This window comes from Neofelis nebulosa, chromosome 7, assembly GCF_028018385.1.
Source record: "Neofelis nebulosa isolate mNeoNeb1 chromosome 7, mNeoNeb1.pri, whole genome shotgun sequence".
NCBI lineage: Eukaryota > Metazoa > Chordata > Mammalia > Carnivora > Felidae > Neofelis > Neofelis nebulosa.
In genome coordinates this window covers 19,210,332-19,231,202 of record NC_080788.1, presented here as the reverse complement: position 1 = coordinate 19,231,202, position 20,871 = coordinate 19,210,332, and the positions used below count along the sequence as shown (strand labels likewise).

The following is a 20,871-nucleotide window of genomic DNA, read 5'->3' as shown; positions in this document are numbered from 1 at the left end:
GACCTTGACACAAACTTCACCTTTCCTAATTATGAGAATTTAAAATTTCTCAAGCTGTGAGTGTCTACATTCCTCGCAAATATAAAGAAATGTAAAGTCAAAGGGATTTGGTTCATTTTAATAACCATTTCTCCTCCTCCTCCTCCTCCTCCTTCTTCTTCTTCTTTTTGTTTTGTTTGTTTGTTTGTTTGTTTTTGGTTTTTTTTCCCCATCTGGTCATTGGAAAGTCTGTGGAGACAGTTCATGCTGCATTCTTAAGGAGAGTAAACTCAACAGACCCAAGGCCTATCACATAGCTGGTATTTGGTTTATAGAGGTTTCAGTTCAATGGAAATCTTCCTTTTTATTGATCTCCAAATTCTATCTTCAGGAAATATCCAAAAAATGGAGATATTTAATGAAAATCTCCAAATCTCTTTAAGACTGGCACACATGGGGCACCTGGGTGGCTCAGTTGGTTAAGCGTCCGACTTCGGCTCAGGTCATGATCTCGCGGTCTGTGAATTCGAGCCCCACATTGGGCTCTGTGCTGACAGCTCGGGGCCTGGAGCCTGCTTCAGATTCTGTGTCTCCCTCTCTCTCTGCCCCTCCCTGCTCGTGCTCTGTCTCTCTCTGTCAAAAATAAATAAACATTACAAAAAAAAATTTTTTTAAAGATTGGCACGCGCACACACACCACAGTCTCTCTCTTGCACACATACATTTACGTGCAGGTGGATAATATAAAAATAAAACCAAAGGATACATATATTGTGTGTGTGTGTAACCAAGGTTTATTTCTCTTTCTGTCATAGATGGTTCTTCTTCCATCTTTGTAGCTGGGCCTTCTGAAACATGTGACATGTGGTCACTAGGACTGGAGAAGGGAAAAATGAAAACAGGTCTCCAGCTTTTTAATTTTTTTTGAGGTATAACTGATATAGAACATGGTGTTAGTTTCAGGTATATGACATAATAATTCAACATTTGTATGTCTTATGAAATAACCACCAAGTATATCCCTCCTTTATCTCTTAATGGGAAAACTGTGAAATTCACAGATAAGGCATGCATTTGAAGAGACAAAATATTACATTTGGAGAGACAAAATGTTACATTAAGGGGCTTGAAATCATTTTTATTTACTATATCCATGTTCTAAAATGAAGTACTTAGGGAAAATCGTATGCCACAATCCATTTGTTCTCTACAGAGTACTTGTATGCAAGAACAAAGTGTTTTCCTCTTATTTTGATTCCTTTGCCAGACATATTTTAGTGGATAGTCAATAAATAGTTGTTGATTAGATTGATCTTGACATAAGCCGAACATTAAAATAATCCTTTCAAAATTCAAGCAAAAATTCTGAGAGCATTTTCTTCAATAACGAAGGTTATTTAACATCATTTAATAGCTAAATTGGCTTCAATTTCTTCCCCTCAAATTTTGTTTTCTTGTTTGACATCCCATTAAAACTTGAAGACCATAAAATCTGCTGATGCTGAACAAATCTCAAATTATGCAGATTAGCAATTTTCATTTGTAATGTTCACATCATGAATTCATTATCATATTCCGCTTTGGGTCAAAGTTGCAGGGTTTTATAATGAGCTCCTCCTGTCCTATTAGCTGTAAGTGGCTTTCCCTGACTTGTTTCAAATGGAGATCTGCTTTGGTCTATAACCAATGGTATAAGAATAAAGCTTCAGAGCATTTCTAGATGACAACTATAAGATAACATGCAAGCTGAATTTTCCCAAGTAATTGGTTCACAGATTGCACTATTGTAGTAGATTTCAGACCTTTTTTTTTGGGGGGGGGGACATCACTGATGGTAAGAAATACTTTTTAGATCTCAATTTAAATACACACACACACACACACACACACACACACCCTGACCGAAATGAAAGTTTCACAGAACAATACTGGGTACGTATTGATGTTTTCTCTTCTATTCCATCCCATTCCACTCCATAAAATTTCTGGTCATAGCTACTAATAAATTTTGTGACCTACTGGTAGTGGTTCTCAATACTGGCTGAATATAAGAATCAACTAGGGAACTTAAAAAAAAAAAAAGAAAAGAAAAGAAACTAAAGCCAAAAGCACAGTAGACCAATGAAATGAACTAGAGATTCTAGACATAAGCCTCCATCTATTTGGACTCTTGATTTATGATCATGTTGATACTATACAGAAGGGATAGGCATTTGAATATACAGACGGGGGGAAAAACCTAGAATCCTGATTCTAACCTCGAAATTTATGCACATCTGAATGTTAATTTAGGTGTGGCGGGTAAAACTATAATTTCTAAATCTGCATTGTTCTGATATGATAGCCACTAGCAACTTGTTGCAATTGTGTCCCTGAAATATGGCTGGTCCAGTAGAGACAGGTTATAAGTGCAAAACGCACACCAGATTTCAAAAACTTACCAGAGAGAAAAAATTCATAATGTCTCATTAATAATTTTTATACTGGTTATATGTTGAGATGATAGTATTTGAGATATATCGTGTTAAATAAAATACATCATTATAATTAGTTTCACTTTTTTTCTTACTACCTTAAATGTGACTAGGAGAAAACTTTCAGTTACATATTTGGCTCCAACTATTTTTCCACTGGACAACATCATTCTTGATGACGAAATAGAATATATTCATGACCTGGGGGCAGGCAGTGATTTTTTTTTAAAACAAGACACAAAAAGTACTAGCATAATGAAAAAGATCTATATATTGGACTATCCTAAAGCGAATAGCTTCTTTCCATCAAAGCTTACTATTAAAAGAGTAAGAGACAAGCTGCAGAGAGGAAGGAGACATTTGCCATACATATAAACAATGAAGAGTCATGTCCAGAATCAGTAAACAGGTCCATTAAAAAAGGTAGACCAACACAATAGAAAATAGGGCAAGAGATTTTTTTTAATGTTTATTTATTTTTTTTAATTTTTTTTAACGTTTATTTATTTTTGAGACAGAGAGAGACAGAGCATGAACGGGGGAGGGTCAGAGAGAGGGAGACACAGAATCTGAAGCAGGCTCCAGGCTCTGAGCTGTCAGCACAGAGCCCGACACGGGGCTCGAACTCACAGACCGTGAGATCATGACCTGAGCTGAAGTTGGCCGCTTAACCGACTGAGCCACCCAGGTTCCCCTAATGTTTATTTTTGAGAGAGAGAGAGAGAGAGAGAGAGAGAGAGAGAGAGAGAGAGAATCCCAAACAGGCTCCGTGCCGTCAGCACAGAGCCCAACACGGGGTTCAAACTCACGAACCGTGAGATTATGACCTGAGCCAAAATCAGGAGTCAGATGTTTAACTAACTGAATCACCCAGGCACCCCTGGGCAAGAGATTTGAACAGGTACTTCACAAAAGAGCATATCCAAATGGCCAAGAAACATGAAACATGCTCAAAAATATGAAACAAGGTACTTCCCCTGATTAACCATTAGGGGGATGCAAATTAAAACCACAGGGATGTACCACTACACACCCACCAGAGAGGCTAAAATTTGAAAGACCACAGAGGTGTTGGTGAGAATGTGAAGCAGCTAGAACTCTTATACACACATGTGGGAGTATATATTGGCACAACAGCTTTAGAAAACTACGTAACTATATGCCCTACAGAAATGCATATGTATGTTTACCAAAGGTATGTTCGAGAATGTTAACAAATAGTAGCATTATTTGTTACAGCCCCCAATTCAAAACAACCCACATTTCCTTCAACAGGAGAATAAAAAAATAGATTGCGATATAGTTATACCATGGAATACTAAACACCAGTGAAAATGAGTCAACCACTGTTACCTGCATCAACCTGGATGTATCTTAGTCATACATGTTGAGGGAAAGACTCTACATGCAAACGAATGCATTCAGTGGGATTCTGTTCATATAAGTTCCACTAGGCAACATTAATCCTTCCTGTTAGAAGTTAGTCTAGGATAGTTGGAAAAAGTGGGGTAGTGACTGGGAAGGGACACAAATGCAGGGGTTAGGATGCTGGTAATACCCTGTTTCTTGGTCTGGCTGTTGGTTCTAACACAGGTGTGTTTACTTTAGTGATTTGTTACTTTACTATCCTACACTGTGCTTTAATACATATGTTTGTTAAGCAACAATAACAACAATACTGATGACAGGATGGCACCTTCAGAGGTCCTGATTTATGTGGTCTAAGGGGAGAGCTTGGCTTAAAAATATTTTCCAGGTAATTCCCATAGAGAGCCAGAGTTGAGAGCCAGTGCATTAATGGGTCACAACTGGCTCCTTCAAACACCATGCGCTGATACAAACTATAATCATTAAATGAGGCTGTGCTAGGCTCATACTATCTTTACTTAACTTGCACTGACTTTGAAGACATAGTTCACATTGATAAATCTTAGAGACATAAGGAATCACAAAGTTAAATGGCTTAGAAAGCAAAGCAGGTAACAAATTAGCAGTGATTAGCAGGGCCTGGTGATTAATCTTGTGCCTCCCTTAAGGCCTGCAGGTCCTATGATTATTTCCAGATCTTCTGGTCTTTTCAAATGAAACTATAGATCTGGATTTTTATGTGAAAATTCCTAAATTTGAAATGTTGGCTCAAATTGTTTTAAAGCACTATGTAGGTCCCAAACTGATTGGGAGGTCCAATTCAGCCTATATCAAGATCTGCCACCGGTTTGTAACCCTGACTTAAAGTTTTAGAGTTAGAAGGAAACTTATGGGTATAATTGTATAGACTGTTAATTATGTTTCCCTTTTCTGCTTCTGCAGGGATGCTGTGAAAGTGAAGGCGAAACTTTTATATATATATACATATATATATACACATACATACATATATAGTACGTGAATTCCTCTGCAGAAAGCTCTCATTTATACTCAAGGTAATTACTGTTCATTTTATTTGTACATTTACTGTTTAATTTATTTTACATTTTGTTTTATTTTATCTCTACTGTGTTTTCTTAGCTGTGATCTTGGAAAACTACAGCTGTGACCCAAAGCTTTATTATTATGTGATATTGTTTTACGTGTTCTGGGGAGGAGAGGTGTCTGGGGAAGGCAAGTGCCGTGTTCTTCTCTATGAAATACTGTAGGTCCATATTCTGGTTTTGTTTTTTTGTTTTGTTTTGTTTTGTTTTGTTTTGTTTTGAGAGGAGAGAGGTTGAGTGAAAGTTTCCTTTGAGAGCACCAGGTGGCAAAGAGCTCCATCTGTGCTCTGGTCTGGCCCCCACCCTCCCCTTCCCATTTCCCCGAACCCCCTTTCTAATCAGAAGGAAGGAAAGGTTAGCTCTATCTGTCCTGCACTTTCCAGCTTCCAGTCTCTTCCCTGTGAGAGAAGGACTTTCAAAAGCACATTGCTTCATGGGGCGCCTGGGTGGCGCAGTCGGTTAAGCGTCCGACTTCAGCCAGGTCACGATCTCGCGGTCCGTGAGTTTGAGCCCCGCGTCAGGCTCTGGGCTGATGGCTCGGAGCCTGGAGCCTGTTTCCGATTCTGTGTCTCCCTCTCTCTGCACCTCCCCTGTTCATGCTCTGTCTCTCTCTGTCCCAAAAATAAATAAAAAAACGTTGAAAAAAAATTTAAAAAAAAAAAAAAAAACAAAAAAAAACAAAAGCACATTGCTTCAAAGTCATCACAAGTGACAGAACTGATTATTTGTATGGGGAAGAGTTATTCACAGCGCACATTTACAGATATTGACTTGAGGAAAGGCAAAACCAGGTACTTTAAAGAGAAATAGCCTTTTTACCCTCAGAGTTTACTTTGAGTCTAGCTCTGGGTCACCTTGAGCAAGTAACTTTATCCCTATAACCTTCACTTTGCATCTGTAAATTGAGGGCATGGTTTTCTGAGGATACAATGAGTGGAATGTGAGGAAGGAAATTTTGTAAATTGTGATGTATGTTATGATCGTTATAATTATGATCATCTCATTGAACTTTTTTTAAATGTTTATCCGTTTTTGAGAGAGAGAGAGAGAGAGAGAGAAGAGAAGGGGCAGAGAGAGAAAGGGGGACAGAGGATCCCAAGTGGGCTCTGAGCTGACAGCATGGAGCCTGATCTGGGGCTCAAACTCACAAATGGTGAGATCATGACCTGAGCTGAAGTTGGACACTCAACCGACTGAGCCACCCAGGTGCTCCTCATTGAACTTCTGTAAAGGTCTGTGAAAAGATAATGCTGCTATTCCCAGTTTACAGGTGCAAAAGCAGATATCAGAGCCGCTGGGCATCTGAATCACATCTCTTACCCTGTCCCCTGAGCCCACAGTCCTTGCTTGCAGGGGCCTTCGCCCCACATCCCACCAAAGCAATTCCTAGTGGGTCAGTAGAGAATGCAGAAGGTATTCATGACCAACACACCCCACCCCTGCCTTTTAGCCTACAGTTTTCTACACCTTACCAAAAGCTTTGCTAAACACAAACCCCATTGATCACAAATATTATTTCTCCTGCCTACCTTCTAGTGAGGGGAGAGCCAACAGTGAAGCAGTAGTCTGCTAGAGGGGAAACTGGGTAAGCATGTGTAAGCTGGAGTGAATAAACTACTTTCTGCTAATGAAGAAGGCGCTTTCTCTGGGAAGGAGTGGTTCAGCTGGACAGTCAGAAATTACATGAGGATTTCTGTCTCCTCTGGTGGCTGCACAGCCTGGGTAGATCTTTGGCTTCCAGAATTGCTGGGACTTTCTAGAGTTGCAGACCTACCCTGAGGCCCTGTAGACAGGCCCACCCCTAACATTGGAAGGGCCCAGGGCAGGAGTGCGTGTGGAATTAGGTGGCCCTCAGCCTGGCCCTATCCCCCTTCCCAGCCCCAAAATTGTCCTGCTGGGCTAGAAGCCCAGGACATATGTGTGCAGATGCCCCAGTGTAGGTGCCCAAGTGTGAGTTCCTTGTCTCCTCCCCAACAGTCTCCTTTTGGCCATCCCTAGGCCTAAGGGTATGTTGTGCTGTCACTTTTTTGAAGGATACACCTGGAGAAGTGTCCATGTAGGCCTTGGAAGTGGACTTAGAGGTTGTTTAGGCATGGAATTCTAGGGTCCTAGGCAGCCCTAGCGAGTCTAGAAAGGGGCTATGGTGTGTGTGGGGGCATGTAGCCTTGGCCCTATGGACTCTTTGCCCAGTGGGAGACAAGTGTGGCCAGAGGAATGCCAAAGTGGCATCTTTTAAAATAAGGCCAGGGTGTAAGGGTGGGACTGCTCCTGGGCATGAAGCTTAGGGCCCTTTGTACACAGTTGGTGCTTAATGATATCACTAATTGATGCATGACAGAGTGACAAAGGCTGAGCGATTTCAGAATTGCCATGGACTATGTAAATGTGACTCCTCTCTACCATCACGCCCTGTAAACATCCACCTGACAGCATGGCAAAGGTTGAAATTGCTTAGATTTCATAAGGTGACTGACAGCTGAGTAACATTCCCAACCTCATAAACTAGCAGGAAGAAAAATTTACTGAGAAACAGCTTCACTTGGCAGGGAAGAGAAGCATCTAGGGTTCTCCCCACCCTTGAACGAAAGGACTTCACTGAGGCTCCAATAGGGATCTCTTGGTATATTTTAAGAGACTCCACACAAGTTTAGTGTCTCTCTCTCTCTCTCTCTCTCTCTTTAATATTTACATATTTTTGAGAGACAGGACAAGCAGGGGAGGGGCAGAGTCGGGGTGGGGCACAGAGGATCTGAAGCAAGTTCTGTGCTGACAGCAGAGAGCCCAATTCGGGGCTGGAACTTGTGAACCATGAGATCATGACCTGAGCCAAAGCCAGACTCTTAACCGACTGAGCCGCCCAGATGCCCCTAGAGTGGTGTCTCTTTCACTTATATTTCATACACTTCTTGCACTTGGGATCTTTGCTGTTGAATATCATGCAATCCTTTCATTCACCATCTTTCAGAGCATTGCTGTCTTTCACATCGGCCTTAAGACATCCATATTTAAACTTCACTAACATGAGTGACACAGAGGAACTCTGAATCCCCCCGTTCAGCACGTGAAGCTAGCCGCCTGCCCTGTGGGTCCTCTCTAGTCCAGTTGCACCACCGTCTCTTCCCCTAGGTTCACATGTTGCCCTGCTCACAAAATTCGGATTAGTCATCCCCAGTAACACTTCAGCCAACTATATTTCTTGGAGAAAAAAGTCTTAGCTTAAAGAAAAAGGTCTCTAAAAAGGAAGGCTTAGGAAGCCGTAGACCTCAAATTAGGATCAATAGAGGAGTAGCTGGAAAATCACACTGGCACATGACCGACGTATGTTCCCCAGGGAAAAGGGTATTGACTGGGTGCAAGATGTGGCCTTGACATAGGGAACTCTGTATATGTTAGCATAGTGTTTTCTCTTGTTTGTAGCATAGATTTGCATTAATAGACAGAAATCAGAGACTGAAATGAAAATTATGTTTTGGGGAGAAAGTTAAGGATACCCTTTTGGAAAGAATGTATGTTTGAAAAGTCTGGTGGCTCAGTAGGCTCGGGTCATTACCCGAGGTCTTGATTTCGGCTCTTGATTTTGGCTCGGGTCATTACCCCCTGGGTCATGGGATCGAGCCCCATGTTGGGCTTTGAGCTGGGCATGGAACCTGCTTGGGATTCTGTCTCTCTTTCCCTCTGCCCCTCTCCCCCACTCACACTCTCAGTCTCTCTCTAAAAAATAAAAATAAATTTTAAAAAGTTCAAAAAAAAAGTCTGGAAACCTAGGAAAATTTTTATTTTTAAATAATGTTGCATTTTCATACAATATATGCAGGATGTTTTTCCCTCCAGCCACTTTTGCAGGCAAAATTGCTCTAAATTTGAAGCCATGGATTTAATCATTAATCAAAAGCTGTAAAATGAATAAATGAAATATTTTCCCTATGTTCTAGACTTTGCACATGCCCTCCCTAAGTCTCTGTCTCTGTCTCTCTTGATCTCTATTGTCTCTCTGTCTCTGTCTCTCCCGCTCTGTACTTAAATTGCGCTGTGCTGATACAGTGCAGAGCCCGACTGCGGACTCGAACTCACAAACCGTGAGATCGTGTCCTGAGCCAAAATCAGGAGCTGAACGTTTGACTGAGCCAGCCACGTGCCCCTTATTGTCCTAAATTTGTTGTGATTTCGGACTCAAAGAAGAAGGCCCTTGCGAACATGCAGTTGGGATTTTTTTCCTGCACTCCTTCACTACCTCTGGGCCCCATACTGTAAGCTTCCACACCCACCACAACTCACCCTCCTCTGAAGATTTCTAGAATCTTTGTCATCTTGTTCTTTTCCAAACACTGCTTCATTCTGCGGGGGCAGCAGGCTGTGTGACAGGAAACCCTGCCTTTAAGTATTACGTAAGCATATGTTTTAAAACCATTAAAATCTGGGCTTGCTTCATCAGTGTGCCTTAGTAACCCCATGTCCTTCCCTGAAAGTAATTTGGCATCCTCCTCATCTGTGAGAGGAATGTTCCAGATTCTTTCTTGATCAAGATGGGGCCCCACACCCTCCTTTAGGTTTTACTCTCTTTCATAAAATGACTCCTTTGGTGACACTGCCCAAGACAGGTTCTAGTGAGGTAAGAAATCCCTCTGTCACTGAGGAACTGAGTTACCGCGTCAAGTGACACTCATCCCTCAGAAAAGCTGCCGCCTTGCCAACACTTGGTCTAGGCAGCCTTAACACTGATGAGGGTATTGCAGGAAGCCAGTGAATGATGGCTGACTATTGGGCCACCTGGAAGGCCATGGTGCCATTGATGAGGAAATGTAAATAGTGACAGTACTAACACCTACAGCTTATTGAGCACTTCCTGGACGCCCCAAGTTACACAAAGTGATTTAGACACATGACCTTATTTAATGCCGACTTAGACTGTAGAGAAGTAAAAAATATTGTGCCTATTTTGCAGATGAGGAATTCAAGGCTTAGAGGAAGTCATGCACTCTCCTAGCTCAGGTATCGGGAAAGGGTGACGATGAGCATTCAGAGTCCCAAACCCCTATTCCTTGGTAAGCCAATAGGCCTAGGGTTGCCCCATGTCCTGTCCCAGAAATTCTACCACGGTGTGTCGTGGTTGGGGGGTGCTGGGGTCTGGGTATCACCCTAGGGGAGTCTGATCATCGGGAAGGTCTGAACTAGATGACACTGTGTAGTATTGCCTCTGCAGGACTGTCTCCAAGTTTTCTGTTTGGCAAAGTTTGTGTCCATCACGTAGGCTTCCCTTACTGAAAGAAAGAAATGGAACTGGTTATCGTTTCCCAGCAGTGAGCAATGTGCAGGTTATGGGGAGAACGTAGTTGTGAAGGTGCAGGGGTGTCTCCTTACTCTCCCTTGGGGAATCTTTTTAAACTTAGAATTTAATCCTACTGTCTAAACCAGCCTGACGTCGGATTCTTGTCCAGACCCGGTAAGGGTTAAGATCATAAGATACCATGACTCTGTAACATAGGTCCAGCATTCTGCCGTGTTCAGGTATTTCTACATACCGAATCACTCTTAAATCTGCAATAGGTCTCTGTGGAAGGCAGGACTGGCACCATGGAGCACGTGGAGCAAACAAAGATTCAGAGGGACTGAGTTGCTCAAGTTCACTTAGTTTTAGGAGGCAGGGCTGGCCCTCGAACCTTGGGCTTTCTGACACTAAAGCCATAGTTCTTTCTCAAGTTTTGTGACTGGTTGAAAGACAACGAGCTACTTGAGCTGGTGTGTGAAGCACTACATTCTTTTTTTTTTTTTCTTCTTTTTAAATTTTTGATTATATTCATCAGTCACGGGCCTGCAGTTTGTGGGACAGTCTTGCTGACTCTTCTGACTACATGGAGGGGAGGCTCCTGCAGCAGCACCCTTCCGCGCCACCCAGGAGGGCTCTGCAGACACGAGGCCAATCCTCTGGTCTCTCAAATGGGAGAACTGAGACAGGACCAGGGCGTCTCCTCAGGCTCTTCTGTGAGTCACCGTCAGTGAGCTTCCCAGCCCCCTTCTTGCCTACATCACTCACTTGTGCCTGTGACTAATAACAGGGTAATTTGTGGAGCAAGATGGGTGACTGACCAGGCCAGGGAAGACAGCTTGCAAGAAAGGACTCGGTGGAGAGGAGCAAAATATTTAATAGCAGTTGGAAAGGAAACGGTGATGTGATGCTAACTGGGTTAAAATTTCTTTACATTGCAACAGCATTGCCTAGTTACCCAGCTATTCATTTACCTTTTAGACTTCGAAAGTTAACTTTAAAAGAATGGGGGGTGGGGGTGGGGAGGAATTCTACCTTTGAAGGCAGAATTATGAACAATCCATCCTATGTAACTTTCTCATAGATTCCCTCCCAATCATCTCTCGGCCCGTTTTCTTTGAACCCTAGGATTTACATGCTTCTAAGACTTATCTATTCTGTAACTTTGCTTCACATCCTTCTGATTTCAGTCATACCTGCTTTTCTGCAAGTTCTTAGCCATGTGACTGGTCTCAGTAAACATCCTTGATCAGGGCCTCGTTTTTGGCCCTGAGCTGGACTTTGGCAATGTCTGTCAATTAATGACTGGAACAGAGATAAAGTAGAAATGTGATAAAGTTGAAGAGGCATCTGGAAGAATTACATTTTGGTGAATCCTGTCTCCGTAAGCTGCATTTTCTCTCTTATCTTCATTACCTTTGGCATCTCAAGTCAGTTTATATAGATAGATCTTTCTACTGGCTATGGAAGCACACTCTATTTTCTCTGAAATTGTTAGAGTACAAAAGATATTCTCATAGTTAGCTTTTGCATCTTTAAGAAGGCTATGAGAAGTTTTAGGTAGGTAACAAACTTGCCTTACTTCAAATCAGCCATTAGCTTTTGTAAGTGAAACATTTACATGAAAAAATGATTGTCTTAAAATGTTAATGTGAAACAAATCACCTTAATAACACCTTTTAGTAATGGGAAACTGTGTGTGTATTGGGAAAAAGCTGGCTTTCCTGGGTTTGCTTGGACAGTGCACCTGTATTTCCCTGGGACTCCGTTTCTTCATATGTACAGGGCTGGACTGGATGATTGTATGGTTTTTAGAGCAAAATTTACTTTTGTTGATTTGAGTCATTAAGCAGAAATCGGTTATAAATTTTCCTAATATTGGATCAACAGTAACAAATTGTCAACAGTAACAATAATTTAAAATTTTCAACACCAAGAATTTTACCATTTTTTCATTCCTTCTAGTTTGCCTTTGCACACACACACACACACACACACACACACACACACACTGAGATGTATATGTATAAAGTAGTATAAAAATGAGATGATATACCATCATATCATTATAGTATAGATATAATTTTGAATTTTGGGGTTTTTTTACAAGTCTAAACACTTCTCATTTTGGTAAACATCATAATTGTTAGTCTTAGCTGAATGTTATTGCATAGAGCTAACATTTCAAAATATACTTAAACCTTTCAGATTTTTAAAAATCATTATTACGAACACTGAGACTGAAGTAGTATTTATTAACTATAGCCTAAACATATTTTTTGTCCAGTTTCACATATATTCCTAAGTAGGCTTGAACATTTTGGTGACTCCTAAACTTACTACTCTAAAGGATGGTATCATTTATGTTTTTTTTTTAAATGTAGTAGTTTTAACTATATCACAGCACTGTATATTATTTTTAAATAACTTAATTTAAGAAGTGTCAGTTAAAGAATTTAAAGTTAAAGAAGAAAGTTCATTTCAGTTCCTCCTCTTCAGAAGGGCAAATGATATTGAACAGCTTGACTCCAATTTATTATTATTTATTATTATTTATTTATTATTTATTATTTATTAACAGGCATGTGATAAAGTGATTTACAAACATTTACTCACTCACGGAGTACAGTTACCATCACTGTTTTATAGATGGAGAGATTGACATTGACATTAAGTTAGCTGTCTGGGGCACATAGTTAGTCAACTGTCAGAACCAGTTCTTAAATCCAGGCAGCCTGCTCCAAAATCCATGTGCTTGACTACTGTGCTGTATACTGACTCCCTTAATATCTATTGAGCACTTACTGTTTGTACACTTACTGTATGCCAAGTTAGGGATGCTGTTGTGAGCATAACAGGTGTCCCGCCTATTCTTGTGCATCTTGAAGTCTAAGGTGGGAGCCAGAATCCAATCAACATACAAACATGTAATTACAAATTTAATACAGGTTATGAAGGAAAAGAACAGGGGGCGATGGCAATGTTTGGTTTAGATTTGGAGTAATGTGTGGTGGGGGGCAGGGGTCAGGGAAATCCTTGCTGGAACTCTTAGGGAGGCTTAAGTTGGGGCTTGAAGGATTAGGAGGAGAGAGTTGGGTGAAGATGGGGAAAAGGAGTCCTGGCAGAAGGAATAGTCAATGCACATACTGGGAGGCAGGTAAGAACTTTGTGTTTTGTTCTCAAGAGTCTGAAAGCAGACCTGACTTGCGAGATCACAAAGTGAGGAGCATGGGAGGCACAAGTCAGCCTGGAAAAGCAGACAGGGATCTAGTGTTCCAGGGTCATTCCCAGGAGACCATGCAGAGGTGAGGGCAGGCCATGAGGAGCTGCCTCCAAACAAAGGGGGGGCCGCTGGGACCCTAAGCCTCTGGCAGAGCCATCCCCACGTTGGGTTTTTCTGCACACAACAGCAAACAGTAAGTTGTGATTTTCTAGGAATTAAACTTCATTGGCTCAATATTTAAGTTAGGAAGCGGGCTATTTAAGCTAGGAACCCAGATCAAGGCATATTGTGAAATTTTATTACAGAGCCAAGAGAAACATGGCCTGAAGAGAATGGCACTAGGGGATAGCCCTGGCTTCAAAGAGAGCTTGACCCCATACAGATGCCAAGTGCCTAGTTGGCATTTTAGGAGTTTATTAGTTTTGCTGGGAAAATATCCCAATTATGTTTACTAAACAGGGAGAACTTATTGCCCTAGTGGAAAGTGATGGCTACTCATGGGGACATTAACCTAAGCCTTGGAATGGACAAAGGAGCAGAGGAGGAGAAGCACATCTTTCTGAAATCTCCAGGCATCATTTAATCTGTAACCAAACTCTACACACAGTATTAGAAGGGAAAAATGAGAGGGTTCTCCCTTCTGCTTTGGAACTTCAGAGGCTTTTTTGACTTTTTGATTTTTTTTGTTCAGAATAACTTTAACTTCTGTTAATTCATATTAGATTAAGCATATTAGATTAAAAATTGGACTTTTCCACCAAGGCAGTCTGGGCCCAATCAAGATTGGAGAAAATAAAGGATTGGCCAGTAGGAAGAACTAGAAACCCTCATGACCCCTGGGGCTGAGCTAGAGCATGCAAGGAAATGCCACCCTATCTGCACCGCCCCCTCCCCCTCCGCCAGAGGCACACCTGTTGGGGAAGACACAGAGGAATTACCAGCAGAATAGGCTGGAAAGCAGCCCCCTAGAACTTGCCAGGAATCTGCCCTCTAGAATGCGGGGGAGACCTAGTCACTGGAAAGTGTCTCACTGGCAGCACTCCCCAAGTACAAAACTCCCCAGGGAGAATCTGCTGGCTGCCCGGGGCTCCTGGAGCCTTTCACTGGGAGTGCACCAGAGTCAGGAAGCAAAACCCTTTCATCCTGCAACATCCCTCCACCATCCTCTATTGATAGAGCTCCAGGGCCAGCTGGCAAAGGGAAAATAGGAAAGGAAGCAGACCCGTTCACAGACAGGCAAAAAAAAAAACCGGTGGATTTGCAGTTGAGAGGCAATGAATTGATAATTGGCACAGGCTCCATACAAGAAGCCCTGTAGGCAGAGCAAATCCTGAGCATGCTCCCCAGTAGGCAGAATACTAATGGAAATACAGGTCCCCAATTGACTTATTATTTTAAAAAGTCCCCCAGAGTTTTTAAATTATTGAATTTAAATTACTGAGCTCTTTATATATTCTAGATACAATGTTTTCCTATTGCAAATATTGCAAATATTTTCTCCCAGTCTATAGGCTTCCTTTTTGTTCTCTAAGTGATATTTTTGTTGTTGTTGAGCAGATGTCTCCAGATTTTATAATCTACCTGGAAAAAATATAACACAATATGGCAATGTAGTTTTTATTTCCTTCTCCTTCATATTTTTCTATATATATGAGAGTTACGGTCTGAGCTGTTAAAACAAAAAGGACCCAAAATTCAATGGCTTCTTGACAACAAGAGTTTCTTTCTCTTGTATGTAACTGTGCAGACATGTGGTAGGCCAGGATAATGGGCTAATTGGCCTCAAAGATTGCTTCTATCCTGTCATCCCTCCTTCTAGTTATTAGGATGGAAGAAAGAGAGAAACAGAGACACACAGCTTGGTATTTAGGGAGATTACTCAAGTGAATTCCACTGCTGTGTCATTGACGTGGACAGTCACGCATGGCCAAATCTAGCCACAGGGGAGGTTGGGCAGTGTCTCACATGGCAGGACAGCCACATGCCCAGTGAAAACCTGGGGCCAGGGGTATATGGGGACTATAACCAAAAGGAAGAATCATTGAATACTCAAGACATCCTGATACCCCTCAATGACATCTTTGAGGTGATATCCTGGTTGTGTTTGCAAATGCTCTGTATTTTTCTTTTTTTTAAGCTATAGGTCTGTCTTGAATTTCTTCAAGGTTTTAAATTGATATAATGGTAAAATTTAACATGAGAGAGTTACTTATCTTATTGTAAGTCAGTTACTTCTCTACACAGAGTATAGGTTTTGTTTATTTATTTATTTATTTATTTTTCATTCATTTTTCTCTTCAGTTTTCTCACTGTAAGCCCAAACATTTATAGGCTTTTAGTGCACTAATTTAATCACAATAAATATTCCTCAGAGGTAAGTTAGTCTATCACTTGCATTGTCTTATCCATTTGAAATGGCACAATTTATTTATTTTTAAGTTTTTGTTTATTTTGAGAGAAAGCGCACCAGAGCACGCACGAGAGGGGAGGGGCAGGGAGAGACTCCCAAGCAGGTTCAGTACTGTCAGTGCAGAGCCTGACACAGGACTTGATCTCACGAACTGTGAGATCATGCCCTGAACGGAAGTCAAGAGTCAGAGGCTTATAACTGAGCCGCCCAGATGCCCCTTAAAATGCTTTTAGAGCTGGAATTTACAGTTGGCTCAGTCCTTACGCCATTGACAGGAAGCAAGTAGCTGCTAATGTTTTCCTATGTGTTTATCTTGAAGGCTTAACCAGTTTTTTTGGACGAGTTAGTAGAATTCATTCCAAAGAAAACACAAACAGATGAAATGTAGATAAACATATTTACCTGATCCCTTGCACCAAATTTTAAAAATTGTTTTGCAACTAATAAAAATGAGATGGTTTTTAGATAATTAAATTACATATCACTTTTGGCTCTAGCGTCACTCCTTGATTGTTCAAAAGTCTATGCCAGCCTCGGCAAACCTTCTGTCCATCCATTCAACAAGTCTTTACTTGGTGTGTACTGTGTGGCAAGCCTCGGGTGTACAATAGTGAACAATCCAGGCACACTCTTTGCTCCTCTGGAGTTGCCTTTCTTGTTAGCAGAGGACCCTGGTCCCACTGTAATCTGGCCGGTCACCCAGTCTCCAAAGCTCTCACCAACTCTCACATCCTCCAACACTAATAATGCTCTGAGATGGTGAACATCGATTCAAATGGGTCTTTCCATCACTTTATTGCTCAGAAATACACCGTAACTTCAATTAGAGTTGTCTGCCTAGTTTCCCATTTCTTGTCACTGGCCTCTGAGAGCTGTGTTCTGTTCTGTAGACTCACTCTCTCGTCACTCTCCTCTCTCCAAGAGATATGTTCTGTAGCGTTATCTCCTCAGGTGATGGGGTTACTTACAGTCGGTACTGCATGGATAATTAGCAGTAGGGATTGCATGGATAATTACCAGAATTTGATAGTTTGCCCAAAACTTCAGCCTAACTTGGAGTTCTCACCTCAGCAAGGGTTCAAGTGCCACATTTTTTTTTAGTACTTTGCAAAAATGTTGCTTCAAATAGTGATGAACTTGTGGTGCAGATGGTTTTATTTCTTCAGTCCTAAGGTCAAATTTAATGGTGTTCATTTGAGAAAGTGGCTCAGCAGGCTTCTTTCACCCTGTTGGGGTTCTGTATCCATGAGGTCAGAAAATCATGAGTCATAAAAACCCACATTAGTTAGATTGTCTTCCTGCAAACTACTGGCAGCTGCAGCCGCAAATAGGGTTTGAAACTTCCACAGTATTGGCAGGTGGGAAAACACAGCTGGACTGTGATGCTACCTCCAATACTGATACTTCCTCAAAGTGAAAAGAAATAAATGCAGGTATTTTTCTTGCAAATATTTCTTACTTTAAAAAAGAGCTTCAGATATTTTTAAATACTACGTTTCCTTCAGATATTTTTATATAAATAGGAGTTGCAGTACTCAGAGAATGGACGAGGGATGGGAAAGGGGGACTTTTGAGTAGCAGATGAGAAAAAAAAAAAAGAAAGGCACTGGGAGTGGCCAACGAGTAAAATACATTTGCTTAAAGAGCGTACCAAGCAGAGACAGAAGAGTTGTCAACAGAGCTGACAATATTTCAGTTGCCAGAAAGGCCTAGAGCTGAGCTAAAGGAATGGAGAGGTGGGCTGCGAATTTGCCATGGGAATCAGTGGGCTTCCCAGACTGTCCCAGACGCCACCGGTATAGAGGGCTTGAATGACAGATTCATTGTTGCCGATGCTCAGGATTGTGCTTACAGCAGTAACCTGTGTAGGCTTTTAAAAATGCAGGCTTTTCCTGGGATGCCTAGGTGATTCAGCCGGTTGAGCATCTGGACTCTTGATTTCAGCTCAGGTCACGATCCTAGGTTATGATCCCAATGTCGTGCCACATCAGGCTCCCTGCTGAGCATGGAGCCTGCTTAAGATCCTCTCTCTCTCTCTCTCTCTCTCTCTCTCTCTCTCTCTCCCCCTCTGCCCCTCTCCCCTCCTCGAATGTGAGCTCTCTCTCTCTCTCTAACATAAAAAAATGCAAGTATTCCCCCATGTCAGTATTTTCTAATTCTCTTTCCACCTGGCTATTATTGAAATATTGCTATACTTCATTAACACAGCATAAAGATATCGCTTCACTGGCTGCACAGGTAATATATCTTGTCATCTACCACGCATCTTTTTAAGGCTGTGTCAGGGAGGCCAGCAGCCTCTTTTACACTGAACCAAAAAATACCTTACACAGTGACTATTACTAATGCCACTGTGATTTGAAACTTAGGCAGTGCAGGAGCCAAAATGGAAGAGGGAGAGAAGAAAGGGGATAAATAAGTGCTCGTTGTCTGCAAGATGAGATCAGAGGGAGGAACTGACAAATGCTACAGGCTGCCTGCCCCTAGATGCCTGCTTCTCCGTGTAAGCCCTCTTGGTTAGAGGCAACAAAATCCACCTCTCTCTTAACCATCTTAAACACAGGGCTTCATTGGAAGCAGCCCACAGCCCTGAAGGAAGGCCGGTGGACCAGACTTGGATGACAGTGGAAACCAAGAAACCGGGGTTGGGGGGTGGGGTGGGGGGATGGGATCAGGAAGGCCAAAAAGCTAAGAGATGACAACGATCTTTTCAACAGCAGCAGCCTAGGCAGGATGCCATCGGCTGCCGCTGGATATCGCTGTCTCCTCCAGACTCAAAGCCCTGAGAAAAGCATCCAACTGGCCAAGCCTAGGCCATCCCAGCCAACTGTCAGCAGATGGAGAACGGTCCATGTTGGCTCTCTCAGTGGGAAAGGCAGTGCTCCGCCCCCCCCCCCCCCCCCCCCCCCGCCCATTGGTGGTGATTTCCCCTGCTGCTCTGAGAGCCAGATGCTGGGCTACCTCCAAAATGGCATGTCTGATACACTAGGGTCAGGGAGAGGTGGCTATAAAGGAGGCCAGAGGTACTGGCACAGGCTTGTGGCCGTAGGAACAGCTAGCGGGAGGCTGAGGGACCGTGACCTGTTTCTTGCTAGTAGACCCAAGTGGCCCAGAGGATTGGAGACTGCTGGCCCCGGTTTTCTTCAGCTCATTTCTCTGTGTTTAGCCTCTGATCTCATCCTGAGAGAAGTAACAGGATGGTAGAGAGGCTGGCTGGAGGCATCGCCTGAATTTTTAAAGCCCACTGCTAGAGCTAAAACATGGGCTTGTGGATGTCTACTGAACACCCTTACACCCAGGGGGGCGATCATCTAGGACAGCCGCTTCTGCTTCAAGGCGGTTAGTCTGTTTTTGCTTTTTAAAGCATGCTATTTCTTTCCCCCAGAAAGTCATGAACTTTAAATCGTGCTGAAATCTGAATCTGGATATAGTCTTTCCTTCATTTAATTACTTTTCTTGGTTCGTGGACACAAGCTTGACACAGGTGAATTTGGGAGGTAAACATAAGCCCCATAAATGAAATAATGGGAAGCTTTAGCAGGATGAGCTCTGGGTTAAAAGGGTTGAAGCGGAAGAGGATTCTTTGTTTAATTTTTTAAAAGTTTATTTATTTATTTATTTAGAGAGCAGGGGAGGGGCAGAGAGAGAGGGAGAGAGAGAATCCCAAGCAGGCTCCACACTGTCAGTGAGGAGCCTGATGCAGAGCCTGAACTCATGAACCACGAGATCATGACCTGAGCCTAAATGAAGGGTCGGACGTTTAACTGACTGAGCCATCCAGGCACCCTGTGGAGGAAGCTTCTTTCCTGTTTCTTTTTTCTTTTTTTGTGATGTAATTCATATACCACACAATTCACCCATCTAAAGTGTGCAATTCAACATTTTTTAGTATCTTCATGGTTGTGTAGCCAACACCACATTCAATCTTTGAACATTTTCATCAGCCCAAAAAGAAACCCTGTACCCATTATCAATCACTCCCCATTTTGCCCCACACTCCCTTCATACACCCTAAGGAACTAGTAACCTACATTCTGTCCCTATGGATTTACCTCTTCCGGACATTTCACATAAATGGAATCATACAATATGTGGCCTTTTGTGTCTGGCTCCTTAGCACATTTTCAAGAGCCATCCATGTTGTAACATGAATCCTTCCAATTCTCCTACATACCCTCTTGAATGCCTACATGTAGAATTGCTGGGTCATACAGTAACTCCACGGTGAACGTTTCAAGGAACTGCCAGACTGTCTTCCACAGCATCTGTACCATTTTACTTCCCACCAGCCATGTCCTCCACATCCTTGCCAACACCTGTTATCTTTATGATGATAACCAACCTACTGGGTGTGAACAGTACCTCTGAGGTGGTTTTGATTTGCATTTCCTTCATGGCTAATGAAGTTGAGAGTTTTTTTCATGAGCTTAGTGGCCATTTGTGTATCTTCTTTGGTGAGATATTCAGGTTCAGATTCTTTGCCCATTTTTAAGTTGGATTATGTGTCCTTTTATTATTGAGTTGCAAGAGTTCTTTATATAGTCTAAATACAAATCACTGATCAGACATATGATTTTCAGGTATTTTCTCCCATCCTGTGGGTTGTCTTCTTCACTTCCTGATGGTGTTCCTTGGCGCACAAAAGGTTTTCATTTTGATGAAGTCCAATTTATCAATTATTAAAATTTTGGCATTTGTGCTTTTGGTGTGATATGTAAGGAGGCTTTGCCTAACCCACAGGACTGCGTAAACCTATCTAGTCTTCTAAGAGTGTTTTAATTTTAGCCCTATAAGGATCCATAAAGGCCTATAAGGTTTGTGCTTCATGTTGAGTTAAACTTTGTGAATGGTGTGAAGAAGGGATCCTTGACTGTTTGAAGCAGCAATAATTGATGTTTGGTGGCAGCACATAAAAAAGAATGAATAAATAATTAGATTTATTTTTTTCGCAGTCTGAGCCACATTTTCCAGGGGCCACCCTCAACTTTTGTATTGTTTCTATTTCCCTTTAAATGTTTTAAGCTGTGGGATATTAGCATTACTATGGCTTT

The 20,871-nt window shown here is 42.0% G+C and overlaps 1 protein-coding gene across 6 annotated transcripts in view; it reads left to right on the top strand.

The window, feature by feature from the left end:
- CERS3 (ceramide synthase 3) overlaps nucleotides 1–20,871 on the top strand; it is a 125,884-nt gene that overhangs the window by 15,444 nt on the left and 89,569 nt on the right. For 3 of the 6 annotated variants that reach the window (XM_058736758.1, XM_058736756.1, XM_058736752.1), the window contains one exon: nucleotides 4,764–4,876. The gene's annotated coding sequence lies outside the window, so the exon portion shown is untranslated. Of the gene's footprint in view, nucleotides 1–794; nucleotides 909–4,763; nucleotides 4,877–20,871 lie in introns of all 6 variants that reach the window. The other 3 variants (XM_058736753.1, XM_058736757.1, XM_058736754.1) reach the window with 2 other exon arrangements.